At 52.6% G+C, this 16,621-nt stretch overlaps 1 protein-coding gene across 1 annotated transcript in view; it reads left to right on the plus strand.

Moving 5' to 3' along the window:
- Positions 1-4,024: 4,024 nt before the first annotated feature.
- SLC25A42 (solute carrier family 25 member 42) overlaps positions 4,025-16,621 on the plus strand; it is a 29,531-nt gene continuing 16,934 nt past the window's right edge. Inside the window, exon 1 of the mRNA XM_019416442.2 lies at positions 4,025-4,126. The gene's annotated coding sequence lies outside the window, so the exon portion shown is untranslated. The remainder of the gene's footprint in view (positions 4,127-16,621) is intronic.

Consider the following 16,621-nt stretch of genomic DNA (forward strand, 5'->3'; position numbering starts at 1 on the left):
CTGTCCTGACTTGACTTCTGGATGGGCCACCCATGTGACCTTGGGGCAGTCTTCAGGCCCTGTGAGCCTCATGCCTCCTCATCTGTCTAATGGGAGGTGGGTGGTGCCAGCCTATTTCTGGGGAAGCCTGAGGCACCATTCCTATAGTTCCTGCCCCAGCTCTGCTCTCAATCTGCCCAAGGCTCCCCATTGCCATCCCCATAAAACCAACTGTTCTCCAGGCTCTGCCCACCTCCCAACCTCATCTTCCCCATATTCCTTTTTAGTTGTTTTTCTAGCCACATCAGCCTCCCTACCTCTGGACCTTTGCACATGCTGTGCCTTGCATGGAGCACCTTTCCCCCAGCCCTCCTCATGGCCAGCTCCTTTCTGGCACTAGGTTCCAGCTCACATGTTGCCTCCATGGGGATATTGCTAGTTCCCTTTCACTGGCACCCTCGTCCCATCACCTTGTGTGCTCTGTCTCTGAGCTGTAAGCTTGTCTGAGGTCACCTTGCTTATGTGCTTTCCTGTTTGTCTGCTCCCTTCTGTCCATGAGTTCCATGTAGGCAAGCTCCTATTTTCTATCTCTTCTCCAACTTCCTGTAAATGTTTTTGAATATACACCTAAGTAATAAGGGGGTGATTTGGAGGGAAGGCCTCTGCCCCCACAGCTCCAGTGTTCTCCCCTGGGCTCCTGGCCAGCCTTCCTCCAGCTGCAGGCTTCTGTGGGGAGGCATGGCTCTAGCTTATCAGTCCTTCACACCTTAGTCTGAGAAAATGGGTTTTGTCAGTGGGTGTGGCTCAGGGTCTGTTTGGACCCAGGGTGGGTAGGCATATCACTGAGGTTGGGTTCCAGGCTCTGCTCTGCCACCTGAGGTGAACCTCAACGTCCTCTCCTGAAAATGGGTTAAGTGTGTTGCTACACAGGGCCACAGCTCCCAGCAAGGCACACAGCCCCTCTCTAAGGAGTGCTTGCCATCCTTGTTGACTGACATTGAAACCAGGGCTGAGGAGGAAACTACTGCAAAGGAGGGGCCAGTATACTCAGGCAATGACCCTACTGCTGTGTGCTCAGTATAGCTGAGCTGTGGCCCAGCCTCTCTGAGCCTCTGGGAGGCTGAGTGAAACTGCCTTGAAACCAGTTGGGTTTCGCTGTCAACACTGCTAAATTCAGCAGGTGTCCCTCCAGCCAGAGGAGGACCCAGGGTCCTGGGTTATAAACACATCTTTGAGGGGCAAGGCCTATGAACCCCATTTTCCAGATGAGAAATAGGCTCCTTGGCATTTGAGGGGCCACAGTGGGATGAGAACCCAGCTTGGCCTGCCTCCACGCTCCTCCTCTTGCCGGCGTTGCTAACCTGACCTTGGGCAAATGGCTCTCTGGCCTCGGTTGATTAAGCCCTGTCACTATGCCCAGGCCTGGCTCACAGCCATCGTGTCAGATGATTCCTGGGATCCCCGCGAGGCAGAGGAGACTGGGGGGCAGAGAGACAGTGTCCTGCCCAGAGCCAGCCAGGCTGACACGGAAGAGTTAGGATCCCAGGCACCCTGGCCAGGCACAGCTGAAGTGCCCATAGTGGGGGTGTCAGTTGCTAATGCCAAGGGGTATTACTGGCCATTGTTGGAAGGCAGAAGGGAGGTTGACCGGCGCCAGCATGCTGACAAGCAGACAGAAGCCAGAACCCAGGCATTGCCTTTGGCACCCTCTGGAGAGGCAGCCTAGTGCTGGGCTGCTGCCTGACCCTTGTCTCAGTTGGCACTGTACCTAGGGGTACCGTGGGACCTTCCAGGAGCTCGCTGCCTTCCTCCCAGGGCCTGACAGGTAGGTGCTGTGAGCAGGGACTCTTGTAGCATAAATATCTCCCTCTTTGGGTGGTAAACCCCACCCATAGTTGGTCTATGTCCACATTCCATGAAGCACTATTTACAGAAAGGGAACAGGCCCCGAGAACAGTTTATCCATCACCAACACTCAGCAAGTCCTGGCTGTGGACCAATAAAGCTGTCAGTGTTTCACTTCCATTCATTTTGTTAGTGCTGCCATTAACCCTGGGAGGTAGTTGGAGAAACTGAGGCAGAGAGTTTGAGTCACTTGCTGAAGGTCTGGTAGCCAGCAAGTAAAAAAGAGCAGGGACTCAAACCCAGCCTCAGGCCCTTCCAGCAAGGAATACCTGTAATGTGAGGATCAGTTTTCTCATCTGCAAAGTGGGTGCTGTCTCCCTCCTTGCCCCCCGCCCCCAACCATCTGGAAATCAGGTCACGAGATGGTGTTAGGGAAGCACCCAGCCCAGTAAGGACCTGATACCCATTAGGTGTTCAGCAGACCTCAGAGCCCTCCTCTTATCCAGAGAGCAGAATGGAGACCAGGGTCTGGAAGTTGCTGGAAAGCAAACCACAGCTGGGAGGTATGGAGAGAGGCCCAGGTGGGAATATCATGAATCAGATGGTGGCCTCAGGCTAGTGACATCCACAGTGTGAGCCTTGATGTTTTCCCCCTCCTCCATACTAGGAGGCCTTTGTGCTGTTGTGGATTAAGCACCTAGCAGGGGGCTTGCACAGCCCTGAAATGTGAACCCTTATTAAGGCCATCCTCAGGTTTGCTCCCTCCCAGGATTCTTTGGTTATGAACTTGATCTCCACCAACTATACCCTGCACCTCGAGGAAATAAGAGCCAGTATCTGGGAACATTTATAACCCTCTCCACCCTGGCCCTGGAGATTAAGGGAGTGCACTTAGTGAGTCAGGAAACTGGGTGGGCTTGGGCGAAGTGCCAGTGACACAATGGAGCACTGGATGGCAGGTGTCTTCTCTAACTGCTGGCGTCTATCTGCAGAGAATCCCATGAACCGCACCTCACAGAGAAGCTGAGGCCCATAGGCCAGACAGACCTGCTGAGGGTCAAATGCTTTCACCAGAATAAGACAAAGGCTGGGATAGAAGTTCTCACAGGGAAGCCACCCAAAAAAGGAAAGATTAAGGCGTAGCAATCATCGTCCCCTGAGGAAACAGATCCACAAGCACCTTGACCAAGGTTGTGTGGTGGGCGTGTAGCTGGACACGGATTCGACCCAGACCGCTCAGGCCTCTGGTGGTTCTTCTCTGATACTGCCTTACCCCACTTGCAAAGAGCAGGTTGCTCTAAATTCACCCCCAGATTTAGCCACTTGAAGCGCCGTGGGCATGGAGCTTGACCTCTCTGCCAATGGTGGCTTTGACCTCCTAGGATCAGGATTAGTTTTCAGTTAATTCACAAAAGGCTTATCCGGGAGAAGGCCTAATGGGGATATCATGAACTCAGAGAAGTCAAACACTTCCAGAAAACCACAAAGCTCGTAGGTAGGATTCCACCTGTTTCCACATCTTCACAACAACCTGGAGCTGCAGAGGACAAGCCCGAGTGACCTCAGAGAGTCTGCCCTCTCCGTGTCTTTAGCAGAGAAATAATGGAGAGTGAAAGAATGGAGAATTATCCCAGGAATCTTTCAGCCGCGATGGCTCATGTTCACAGCCAGAGTTGGAGGTCTTGCTTCTGTGCTGTGTGGTCAGAAGGACAACCTCTTTGACGTAGCCTCAGGGGACCCTGCATGGGGCGTCCGAGGCCATCTACGGCAGCCGCCCTCCGGGCCAAACTCTGCACCTTGCACACGCCAGCCGGCTCGGAGGTGCACCGCCCACTGTCCCTGCGACCGGCCTTTGGGCCTGCCTGTCTTCGGCTTTGTAGCCAATCCTCATCGCCCTCCAGGCTACGCCCTCCGTTCTTCTCGAGCCAGCCGCGCCAGCCACTTCTCTTGCCCCCCAGGGATTGGTCGTCAGGGCTGCTCGTCTTCCGCCAGAGTTCCAATCTTCGCCTACCTCCAGGCCCTCACCTCCCAGCACCTCGCACCCTGAGGGACCACCTCTGGGACCAAAAACCTCACCCAATAGCCCGCCTTTGCCCCTCAGTGATTGGCCCTAGGGGCTGCCTGTCTGTTTCGGGCTAACCAATCCCTGTCTTTCCAAACGCTGATTGGCCAACGCGCAGCCAATCGGAGCGTGGCGTGGACCCCTCCCGCGGCGCGCGCTGAGGGTGCGCGAGGCGGGGCCGTGGTGGCCGGAGGCGGCGGCGGCGGCGGCGGCGGCGGTGAAGGCGACGCGTCCCAGACGGTGAGGGGGAGCAGGGGGCGCGGGGTGGCGCAAGCGTCGGAGGGTCCGCTCCCTTGGGCCGAGCGAGGGCGAGGCACGGTCCTGTCATGTGTCCTGGGGCGGGGGCGGACGAGGCAGGGCGTGACAGCAGCGTCAAAGGGGCAGGGAGAGGTTAAACCCCCCCATCCCTGCACCCCGCATCTGGTGCTCCCTGGGGACCCTCCCAGCCGAATCTGAACCTTCACGGTCAGTCCGCGCACACCTGACACCACGTCCCTTCTTGTTGACAACCCCCCCCCCCCCCATACACCTGATACTGCCCACTTCTCTGACATTCCCCACACCTCTAGAGCCATGCCCCCAGGAGCTCTGCACAGTTGAGGCTTCACACCCACAGACATCTGAGTCTGTACCTCCACTGATATTCTCTCACACACACCTGACATTGCACACCCCCACATCACCGAAGATCGTCCCTCTTGGTGACATCTCCACACCCAGATCCATGCACCCCCACCTCTGCAACAGGGCCTACATCCCCTACTATACCCATGCCTGAGCCTGTGATGCTAAACTCTGGCCCCGCACTCACACCTGGTCCGGGTCATATCCCCTCACTGACTTTGCTCACATCCAGGTCTGTGCCCTTCTCACTTGCCCCCTCCCTTCAGCAACTCGGGTCAGGGTTCTCAGGTACCCTCCCCCTACCCCTGCGTCTGCCCTGTGCCTTTACGGTTCCTCTCTCCATCACACACCCTCAGTCTGTGTGCCCACCCGTACCTTCTTACAGGTGCATCCATGTTTGTGCCCCTCTCTGTAATCCTTGAACCCTTCCCCCACCCTAGGTCCTCTACCCTCCCCCACCCAAAAGAAAAGCCCACCCAGATGTTATATTTTCATTTATGAGAGTCTATAAAGTAACTTCTAGGCTTAGAATAATCCCTTTGGCCAGATGAAATTACAATTATCTCCATTTTACCAACAACAAACGTAAAGGGACTTCAGTTGGGGAGGCAGAGCCCATCCCTCCCTGAGCATTGCTGACTCTTCTCTGTAGACCTTCCCTGTTTTTGCCCATCCGTTGTGCTTATCTCTGAGGGATTGGCAGGGGAAGGGACCCCTACCTTCCCTGCAACTGTTTCTCAGGAGTCATGAGTCCAGAAAGACTGAGCTGGAAGGGGTGGCCCCTGATTGTTGCTGTAGCACGTGTCTCCGAGTCCTGGGGCTGGGTGGGGGTGGGGACCTTGCAGGAGTGGGACGTCAACACCTGGGGTGCCACCAGAGGCTAGGTCACCTGGGAGGGAGCTGCTGGCCTCCCGCCTCTGGCTCCAGCTCTTGCAGACTGAGGCCCCTCACTGACCCTCAAGACCTCCTTGGGCCCTTAAAGCTGATAAACCTGGAGAGTAAGGAAACACTCTTCAGAGTGAGGCGAGCTAATGTTACAGCCACTTAGAGCCAAACTGTAAAACTGGAGCCTGGTGTGGTGCTGGGATTAATGATTTTTCTGGAACTTTTCAAGTTCCCTGGAGTGTAATTTGCAAGTGTGCAGCGTAGAAGGAGCGGGTGGCTTTGTTGTTGAAAAGTAGTAGTGTGGTGTGGTTTCCTGTAAGGTTTGCATAGTGCCTCTTACCCCTCTTCGGTCTCTCCCTGCAAAGATGGTGCCAGAATATTCTGGAGGGTCACCTTCAGCTTCTCCTGGACAAACTGAAGCCACTGGGGTTTTCTGTCCAAATTCAAAAGGAGTCATTTAAAACGTGTGTGTTTATGTATGTGTATGTATATGCTTATAAGTAGATATACGCATGTATGTACATCACACTCATATATGCATAGACACACATTTTATAAATACAGATGTATACACATTTCTTATATATACATACGCAAATCTATGAAATTTGACAAGGTAATTGATGTACGTGGTAAAGAACAAACAAACAAAAAAGTCCAAAAGGACATCCAATGAAAATTAAGCACGTCTCCCCTTATCTGCACTCTGCCCTTCTAGAGGCATCCATTGTTAATTGCCCTGTTTCCTTCCAGAGATAGGCTATGGCGTGGGGGAAAGATGTATATCCCCCACCTCTTCTAAACCCCTGATACATTTGCATGAGCTTTTTATCAAATGGGTGTGCCAGTGTAATAGCCAGTCCCTCGCTGATGACTGTTCAGGTTGTCACTCGTAGCTTCTCTTGCAAACTGAGCTTCAGTGAATAGATGGAACCATGCATGAGCAAATATGGAATGAATGTGTGTGGGGCTCCAGCACAGACCCTTCGAAACCTCCCTGGCTTCCTGGAACTCCCATGCCAAAGGGCATGTCCATTTAAATGGTTAATGTTCCTCCAGAGAGGCTGTGCTGCCATCCGTTGTCTCTCGGCTGTGAAGGTGGAATTCTTGTTTTCTCTCCCAGCATCCAGAATAGATATTACCAAGTGTTTTGGTCTCTCCAGTCTGATAGGTAAAGCACAGCCTACAAGATCCTTTTGAACACCACTTCTGTGCTTTCTATCCGTCTCTTTGGCGTTCTAGCCCGGGTGGTGGTGATTAAACATTATACTTCTGTTTCTCTTCCACAGTTAGACTAACGTTCAGTCCAAGAACTATTTGAATCCCTTCTCTGTGGAGCTCTGGAGGAAACCTTGGGTGTGTGTGTGGGGCGGGGGGAGGGGGGGTCCCTGCAAGACAGAGACATGGGTATTGGCCACAGTCCTGGGAGGGGAGGTCTTAAGATGTCTAAAAATTTTTTTAAGAGGTGTAAATGTTTTTTTCCCACTTGGATCCGGCAAAATCACTTGGGTGTCAGTTGAAATTGAGATAAGTCAGATGTAAATCTTCTGGGGAAGCTGTCTTGAGATTCTCTCGAGTCGTCGGCTGTTGCCCACTCTTGGTGCCAGGTGGAGAGCACCTTTTGACTGAGGCCAGGCCTTTTCGCACCTGTCATCCTGTTTTTTTGTGCTTCTGTTTTGGCAATTAGACAATACAGGAATACTGAAATGGTCAGAACTTTCAGCTTGGTTAGGTTTTGCAAACCAGCTCTTTTTAAAAACACATATATTCTTTATTTTTATTGTGAAACACTTAATAAAAAGTATATGATGTGCACATGAAAAGAAAGTGTAAAGGATAACGAAGCGGACACTCAGTTGAAGAAGTAGAACATTGCCTCCGGCGGCCCTTCCTTCATCACTGCACTATTTTTAAAATATGCTTGTCAACGTGTGTTTTCTTCACTGAGTACCTTTTGCTGCAGCTGAATGCTTGGATTCTAGGGTCTTAACAAAGATCAGCAGGAGCCAAGTTTTCTATCAAAGCTGTGTCAATAGGATGACCTGAGAGGTCCACGGAGGGAAGCAGTGACCTCAGGTTCATGGGCAGGTCACCAGCCAGTACCAGGAGCTTTGATCTTAGAAGACTCCTGTCTTGTTAGTGTCCTGGGCCTGCTGTGACAAATTACCACAAGCTGGGTGGCTTAAGACAAGAGAAAGTTATTCTGTCATAGCTGTGGAGAGCAGAAGGCAAAATCAAGGTGTTGGCAGATGCTGTAGATGGAATGCTTCTGTCTCCCTAAAATTCATATTTTGACTCTTTTTTAATGTTTATTTATTTTTGAGCGCGAGTTGGGGAACGGCAGAGAGAGAGGGAGACACAGAATCCAAGGCAGGCTCCAGGCTCTGAGCTGTCAGCACAGAACCTGATGCGGGGCTAGAATTCATGAGCTGCAGGATCATGACCTGAGCCGAAGTCGGACGCTTAACCAACTTTGCCACCCAGGCACCCTAAAATTCATATTTTGAAACCTAATCCACAACGTGATGGCATTAGGAGGTGGGGCCTTAAGGAGGTGAGTAGGTCATGAGGGTGGAGGCCTCATGAATGGGATTAATGCCCTTATAAAAGAGGCCCTGCCCCTTCTGTTTTATGAGGCACAGCAATACATTAGCTGTCTGTGAACCCGGAAAAGTGCTGTCACCAGACAGTCTGCTGGCACCTTGATTCTTGGACTTTCTAGCCTCCAGAACTGTGAGAAATACATTTCTGTTGTCCATAAGCCACCCAGTTTATGGTCTTCTGTTACCAGCCCAAACAGACTGAGACAGCAGGTCGGTTTCTACTGAGGGATCTAAGGGAGAATCTTACCAGCCTCTCTCCTGGCTGTGGTAGTTGTTGGTAATCTTTGGGGTTTTGGCTTGGAGCCACATCATCCCAATCTGCCTCCATCTCCACGCAGCCTTCTTCCCTGCGTGTGTGTCATCTTTTTTTTTTTAATGTTTATTTATTTTTAGAGTGGGGAGAGAGAGAGCGGGAGTGGAGGAGGGACAGAGAGAGAAGGAGACACAGAATCTGAAGCAGGCTCCAGGCTCTGAGCTGTCAGCACAGAGCCCGACGCGGGGCTCGAACTCACGGACCGTGAGATCATGACCTGAGCCAAAGTCAGGTGCTCAACTGATTGAGCCACCCAGGCACCCCCTGTGTGTGTGTGTGTGTGTGTGTGTATCTTCTTACAAGGACACCCATCATTGGATTTAGGACCCACCATAAATTCAGTACGATCTCATCTCAGTGTCCTTAACTAATTTCACCTGCAGAGACCCTATTTCCAAATAGGGTCACCTTCTGAGGTTCTGGTGGGACATGAACTTTAGGGGACACCATTTAATCCCTGTAGCTGCAAAACCAGAATTTCTGTCAGGATGTTATGCAAAGAAATGCTTGTCTAGTGGCGTCTACTGCTTCAGGCAGAAGGGGGCTGGTAGGGTTGGAGCACACGGCCCCTCACTCACCTGCCTCCCTACTGGAAGGTGGAGGCATCTGCCCAGAGCTAGCAAGGACCTGGGCAAGTAAGCATGTATTTGCTAGCCCTTGGCGCATGCTTACAGGACTGTGAGCTTGGTCCTAGATCATCCCAGTTTATAGAAGGGTCATCAAGACTTAGGGGCCTTTGCCCCACCTGCAGGGAGAACAGAAGGGAAGCCAAGATGAGCCTAGGTCAGCCCAAATCCAGACCCCTGTCCTTTAAGCAGTCACCCGTGGCATGCATGCTTTCTGCCGCTGCTAGACACTGATGTCTGTAAGCTGTACTGAAACACCACAGGCAGCCTACCTCCAGGAATGGAACAAACTTGAAGCCTGACCACCCCCATTGTTTTCCAGTCTGTAAAAATCTATGCACCGGGGACAGGAACAGGTGCAGAGGAAGCAGAAATACTGGGGCTCTGAAGGGTAGGGGACACAGATGTGGATCCCCAAGTGGTTGGGGCTCTGTAGTAGATCAATTCTAGCAGAGGATTGAGGTGCTAACTCAGGGAGGGGAAGGTTCTCGGAGATCTGAAAGCCAGCAAGGAGTCAGCCAGATGGCGAAGCGTTGTAAGCAAAGGGAACAAGTGAGCCTGGATGTTGTGGGACCCAAGGCATGGAATTTGAGAGAGGATTGAGGGACCTGGTCCATGGAGCCGGTGACAGGCACAAGAGGGGACTTAACCTTGAGGCCACTTCAGGCAAGGCATCGCCAGCCTACCTTAGCTGAGAGCCTCTAGCAGCCTGTGCTTTCCCAGCCGTGAGATGAGGCCACCTTGTGAGTAGTTGCAAGCCTTCCCTGATCAAATGTGCCAGTGAAGGGCTCCCAAAAGACGTCACTGCTGTTCTGTCCGCAGGTCGCATGCCTTTGCCATGGGATGAGTTGAAAAAGCGAGTATGTATGTTTCAGTTAAGTCTTAATTAGCCACGCAGACCCAAGCCCCACCCAGGCTGCGGTATTTGTCCCGGCCCTGTCTAAGGGGTAGGCTCCCAGACCTCACTGTGGCAGCTGTGACTCAATATGCCTGAGGAGGAGCTCAGGAATCCTGCACAAGTGTCCTGGAGATTCTGGGACAGGTGTTCCTGGAAACACCTGGTGTAGCAGCTCAGAGCTGGAGGAAGATGCTAGACCCTGCCTCTCCCCTGTGGTGGTGGGCAGGTCCCCGCAGCCAGAAGAGGGGAGGGAGCTTGGCTTACAGCACAAAGGGGAGACAGGACCCCTTACTGGCCAGGCCTTAGCCAGTGGCTAGTCTAGCCTTGGGCTGGCAAGGCGATGTATAAGAGCCAGGCCTTGAAGAAGGGACAGGTTTGGGGGCTGTGAACAGCCCCTTTGGCCTGGAGCACACCGGTCAGAGGCAAGTGTCGGCCAGCCCTGAACGTGAGAGTCACAGACTGCCCCACCTGTTGTGCCGGACAGCGGCACTGGCGTGGTAGAGTGTTTGGACGGGGAGCACGTGCTTCCTAAACCATTGTCACCTGGTGGGCAGTGGGGGCGCCACTTTCCAACTTCTGTTTAACTCTTTGGGGAGATGAACCTGGAAAAAGCGGGGAGCGGCGCTGGAGACCAGGGACCAATGCTCAACTCTTTTAGAGACCCTGGCATGGGGAATGCAGGCTGAATGGTGAGATCTAGGAACTGGTGAGGTCTGCTCAGTAGGGCCCTTAGTAGGGCCTGTGATGGGCTCCATCCCAGGCCCATCTGACTCCTTATTAGGCAGAATGATACTTACCAATACTTAACCAGTACCCATGACCCACTTGAGCAGCAGGACCCTGGAAAGATGGTGATGGATGGAAACTGAGCCCTGAGGAGGTTTAGTAACACGTCCAAGGTCACACGCTGGACCCCATCTTCCCACAACACCAGCATGGTGTAACTGGGAGCCTGTACACGTTCCTACTTAGGGAATGAGGCGGACAGTGATAGAAAAGGTACATCTCTGCTGCCACATGAAGGATGTCTGAAGGGCAGGAAGATGGACAGAAAAACCACCTGTGTGTGGGTATATGCTTCTGACTTCTTGCTAAGCATGGACACTGAGCGCAGCCCAGGCCATTGCCTTCCACAGACACCCCCCACCCCAAGCCTAGCAGAGGAAGCTAATGGAAAGTGACCCCTCCTGGTGCAGCAGGGAACCACGGGGTGCTCAATGTAGGGCAGAGCAGCTAACTTTTGGGAGGTGAGGCTGGGACATTTAGAGAGGGCTTTGAAGGGTGCAGAGGAGTTTGCTAGGCATGGGGTGGGGAGAGTGCAGCCAAAGCAGAACTTGGTGTGTCCTGAAAGTTAATTGTCTTATCCGGCAAATAACTGAGTGGATACAAGCACTGTGCTAGGCTCCACATGGCGAGTGGGAAAACAAGACTTTTGGGGTGAGGGCTTTACACAAGTGCACCCTCTTATTAGAGGGACCTGAGTACCACCGCGTGCCTCGGTTTGTTGTAGATCACTACGGTGCAGTTGGTGACAGGTGTTGGCAACACTTTCTTGCAAGGGCCGAGGCCAGTGATTGACAATAGGATGTTCTGTATCTTTTAGGACTTGGATGCCTGAGTGTCTGACCCAGAGAGACTGCAACACAAGGTCGTGGTGACCAGTTTGTCTGAAAGGCACGAATAGAAGGGAATGCAGCAGGGAGAGATGGGCAGCAGCTGGTGGGGTCTGGGTTAACAGGGAACAGCCATTATGTAAGATGCTACCGCTCTCTTAGGCAGAAGTTAATGCCCATTAACTGGAAAAGAAAACAGCCTTTATCAACAGGCAGATAGGATGTTAATTGGCTTCCGTTTACTGAGAGATTACAGGATCTGTCCACGACTGCTTGTAAACTCCATCAGCCGAGAACCACCCCCCCGCCCTGCTTTATGTAAACATTTCCTTGGCCCCATGGGGTGGCGCACACAAGTGCTCATGAACATGAATGGTGGCCTTGGTCAGGGAGCTTCTGAGGGAATCGGGCACAAATGTGTGTGTGCAGGTGCGTGTATTAGGACGGATGCACACGTGGAGAGGCTGCTGCGTGGGGCTCATAGCCTGGGCTACCTAAGATCCCAAAGCACCTGGTTCACATTTCCTAGACAGTGCTGTTCAGTATGTTATATTGCTGAATTGCCTCCCGACCCTGCTTTGCTTTGTTTTTTGATGAGTGGAACAGAAACATGGTACAAAAAATGAATTTTTGTTGATTGGGGCTGGTCTGTGAATGCTGCTTGCCCATGGCATGTGGGGGGTGAGCCCCATCTCACTCCACTTTTAGCAGAGATTCTGGCACCTGAATCCCAGGCCGTGGGTACCTGTTAGAGGTACGCCCAGAGAACATACGGAGGCTGGGCGCACCGGGGCCGCAGGATGCCATTGTCCATGGTTGGAAATGCAGCACGGGCCCGGAAGAGTATAAGGGAAATACACAGATCAGGGCTCTGGAAGGCTGTGCAAGGGACAGAGACCCATCCCAAACTGGCTGAACTAGAAAGGGAGCTTTGTGGGCTCCAGGGTGAAAAAGTCTAAGTGCTCCTAGCACCTGCCAGGTTCTTCGTGAGCTCCCAAGTTCTTCTAGAACCATTGGGCCCCAGGGCATCCCAAGTCATGAAGACATATGTCCACCTCCCTCCCTGGCCTTGGCTCTGTCAGCTGCCCTTGGGGCCTACCTGTTTCCCCTCCTGAGAGAAAGAGGACTTCTCCGGCCCAGTGGTTCCCTCAGAAATCCCAGTCTTTGGGTCTGGTGCTCCAAACTGAGGGTCACCCTGGAGTCAAGGGGAGGGTCAGCCCCGCCTTTCTCCCAGGTGACAGAGACAGAGTGGGTGGCTGCCCAGTGTGCTGTCTCCAGAAGGGGGGCAGACATCCCTTGTACATGTGGCCTTCCTTCTAGGAGCTTAGGCATCTCCTCGGACTTTCAGTCATTGCCAAAATCATCAGCAGGCGTTCTCCACAGGTGAGGGGAAAGGTGAGCATCAGTGAGCAATGCAGATCACCCCTCTGCTGCCATCAGAGTCCCCTCAGAGTTAAGAACACAGTACCCAGGGGCGCCTGGGTAGCTCAGTCAGTTAAGCGGCCGACTTCGGCTCAGGTCATGATCTCGCGGTCTGTGAGTTCGAGCCCCGCGTCGTTCTCTGTGCTGACAGCTCAGAGCCTGGAGCCTGTTTCAGATTCTATGTCTCCCTCTCTCTGACCCTCCCCCATTCATGCTCTGTCTCTCTCTGTCTCAAAAATAAATAAATGTTAAAAAAAAAAATTTAAAAGAACACAGTGCCCAGGTTCAGGGTCAGGTGGTCTGGGAGAGGCTGGCCAAGTTTGGGGATTCTCTTCTTTAATGTTTAATTTTTTTCTTGTGGTATAACTGACACACAGGAAAGTGAGTAGCTTCTGTCCACAGCTCAAGGAAGTTTTACATGTGTGTTCACCTGTGAAATCTGATCAACATGCAGAACGTTTCAAGCCCCCCACTCTGGCTCCTCCAATGGCCCTTCCCTGTCCTACCTCCCACAGAAAACCCCATTCTGATCTTTATCACTGCTGACGCTTTATTGTCGTGCTTGATCTATTTTATTTTACTTAATTTTTATTTATTTATTTTTTTTATTTTTTTTTTAATGTTTTTATTTATTTTTGAGACAGAGAGAGACCGAGCATGAGCAGGGGAGGGGCAGAGAGAGGGGGAGACACAGAATCTGAAGCAGGCTCCAGGCTCTGAGCTGTCAGCACAGAGCCCGACGCGGGGCTCGAACTCACGGTGCGTGAGATCATGACCTGAGCTGAAGTCAGACGCTCAACCGACTGAGCCACCCAGGTGCCCCTGATTTTTTAAATTGTGATGAAATGTGTACAACTTAAAATATACTGCCCCCACCTTTGCTTTGCATATAGTTCACTGACATGAAGTGCGTCCTCATTGCCGTGCAGCCATGACCAACCAGCTCCAGAACTTTTCCATCTTCCCAAACTGAAACTCTGTCCCCATTAAACACGAACCCCCCATTCCCCTCCCTCGGCCCCCGGCACCCACCATTGTACTTTCTGCCTCTATGAATTTAGGGACTCTAGAGACCTCACAGAAGTGGATTTAAATCTTTGTCCTTTTGTGACTCTTTTATTTCACTTAGCGTGATGTCCTCAAGGTTCCTCCATCCCGTAGCCTGTGTCAGAATTTCGTTGCTCTTTAAAGCTGAATAATGTTCAGGTCACCTGGGTGGCTCAGTCGGTTAAGCAGCCGACTTCAGCTCAGGTCATGATCTTGCAGTTCGTGGGTTCGAGCTCCATGTCGGGCTCTAATCCTGACAGCTCAGAGCCTGGAGCCTCCTTCAGATTCTGTGTCTCCTCTCTCTGCCCCTCCCCTACATGTGTTCTGTCTCTCAAAATTAAATAAACATTTAAAAAAATTTTTGTAAAAGCTCAATAACATTCCACTTGTACAGAAGGCCACTTTGTGTCACTGTGCTTGGATGTGACTTAGACTCACTTGGTGCACAGTGTTTTGTGTTGGCTTCTCTTTCTCCACTGCTTTGTCTGAGATTTGTGCCTGTCAGTTGCGTGTGGCAGCAGCCGGCCCTTCTGTCTTGTCGTGTGGACCGGCTGTGTGACCCTGCCACCTGCGAGAACTTGCTCTCTTGTGGGTGGCTGTCTGGGTTGTGTTCCCAGAGGGTGCTCGTCATCACTGTGAGATATGACAGGCTACCACACAGGTGTTCGGAGCTCCCAAATGGCATCTTAGGGGCTCAAACACTGAGGAGAGGCACTGGGGGAGGGATTTGGGGGATCATCCTGGCTGGGGTCCAACAGGGATGTTGTGGGATGGGGGTGTTTTGTGCTCTCCCACTAGCAGAGCCTTCCATGGCCCGCATGCGCTCGCCTGCCTTTATTTCCCCGATCAGCCTGAGCTGGCTCCAGCCTTGGGGGAGCCCCGCTTTTTACTGCTCTGGCTACACGGGGTGCTCCTTCCCAGACCCCAGGACTTACCCTGCCCTGCACCTCTCCCACCACAGAGCCCCGCTCACCAGCACCCCTGGGGGTCCTCTGCCCACACTCCCCGCCCCCCACCACTGTGGTGCCGTTTCCCCCAGAGTGTGTACTTGGCAGGCACACAGTTAATCAGACTCAAAGGAACCCCAGAGGGGTAGTGTATATTGGACCAGAGCAGGGCAGTCCTTAAGGCTCCCCTTTCCAGGACCATCCCTTCAAGGATCAGGACAAGAGGATTCTAGAACCTTCAAGCCCCCACTCACAAGCTCCCAGACTGGCCAGGCCCTGGCCCTGCCCAGTGGCACCTTTCCTCCTTGTCTGGGTTCCTCTTACTGGGAACAAAGGAGTGAATTCCCTTTGGTGCCCACTGCCCAGCCACCGGGCAACCCAGAGGGCCCTGTGGAAAGCTGGGGTCACACGAGCCAGAGGAGCACAGTGAGCAAGTGGGGTGGAGGGAAGACATGGGAGCAGCAAGGACCAGGATGATGAGAAGCAGAGCTGGGCCTCAGACAGGAGCTTGCACCCTGCCCTGCACCACCCTGCCTCGCCTCTGTATCTACAGAATCAGGCTTGGGGCCCACAGGCACACGTCAACATCTGTCCCTTGAGCACACTTAGTCCAACTCCTGCAGCTACTTTGGACCACCCCTTGTCATCTGCGTCATGTTGATCCCCCCACTGCCCTCCACCCCCACCACCCTCCTGCCAAACCTGCTCCTCCACCTCCAGTGGGTGTAAGACATCTTGGCCTGTGGCCAGCATTAGAAGATCAAAGCAGCCAATGAGTAACAGATCATCTTGTTTTAACCCAGAGCATGAAGTGGTCATCTACAAGGTCATACTGATATATATTTTTTTAAATGTTTATTCATTTTTGAGAGAGAGGGAGAGAGAGAGAGACAGAGCGTGAGTGGGGGAGGGGCAGAGAGAGGGAGACGCGGAATTGGAAGCAGGCTCCAGGCTGTGAGCTGTCAGCACAGAGCCTGACGTGGGGCCCGAACCCACGAACTCTGAGATCATGACCTGAGCTGAAGTCGGACGTTTAACCAACTGAGCCACCAAGCACCCCAAGGTCATACTGATCTGAATAAATGACAGAAAAAGTAAATTAGTTGGGGAGAAGAGGCCACAGTTCCTGTGTAAGAATACCCAGTCACGTATTCTCCCCCTCCAGGAAGAGAGCTTAACTCCCCCGACCCCCAAAGGTGGGCTGGTTCCAAGGAGAAGAGTCTGGAAAAGTGTCACTCAGCAGGGGGACAGACATCTGGCAGACCCCACCTTAACCAAGAGGTCCAAGTCATTCTCACCTGGATTAAGTCTGTGTTCTCAGGTATAATGTCATGAGGAGGGCTCACCTCCAAGGTCCTCCCAAGACCACACAACCCAGGCTCATGGTGAAAAAACACATCAGACAAACCCAGATGGGCTGGGGCATGAGGGAGTGGGATTCTGGGGCAGAAAAGGGAGATTAGGGGAATAACTGGAAAGCCTGGAGTTCTGTGGACAGTCATGTTAGAACAGGAGGAGTAGTAGGCTCACTGACCTACTCCCAGGTCAGAGCCCAGGTCCTCTCTTCACGGCCAACACTTCAGGCTGGGCTCCCTTTCGTGGTCACCCTTCTCGAATCTGCGGGCTGTGACACTTGAGGGTCTCAAGAGGCCTCTGCTTCTTATTTTTCCGTTTTATCAAATACCACCATGTGTCACTGTCCACTGTCCCTAATTCACCTCTACTGCCAGGGGACCAGGGCCTCGGAGGCACTGAGC

This window comes from Panthera pardus, unplaced genomic scaffold, assembly GCF_024362965.1.
Source record: "Panthera pardus isolate Hobbes unplaced genomic scaffold, ASM2436296v1 HiC_scaffold_8, whole genome shotgun sequence".
Classification (NCBI taxonomy): Eukaryota; Metazoa; Chordata; class Mammalia; order Carnivora; family Felidae; genus Panthera; species Panthera pardus.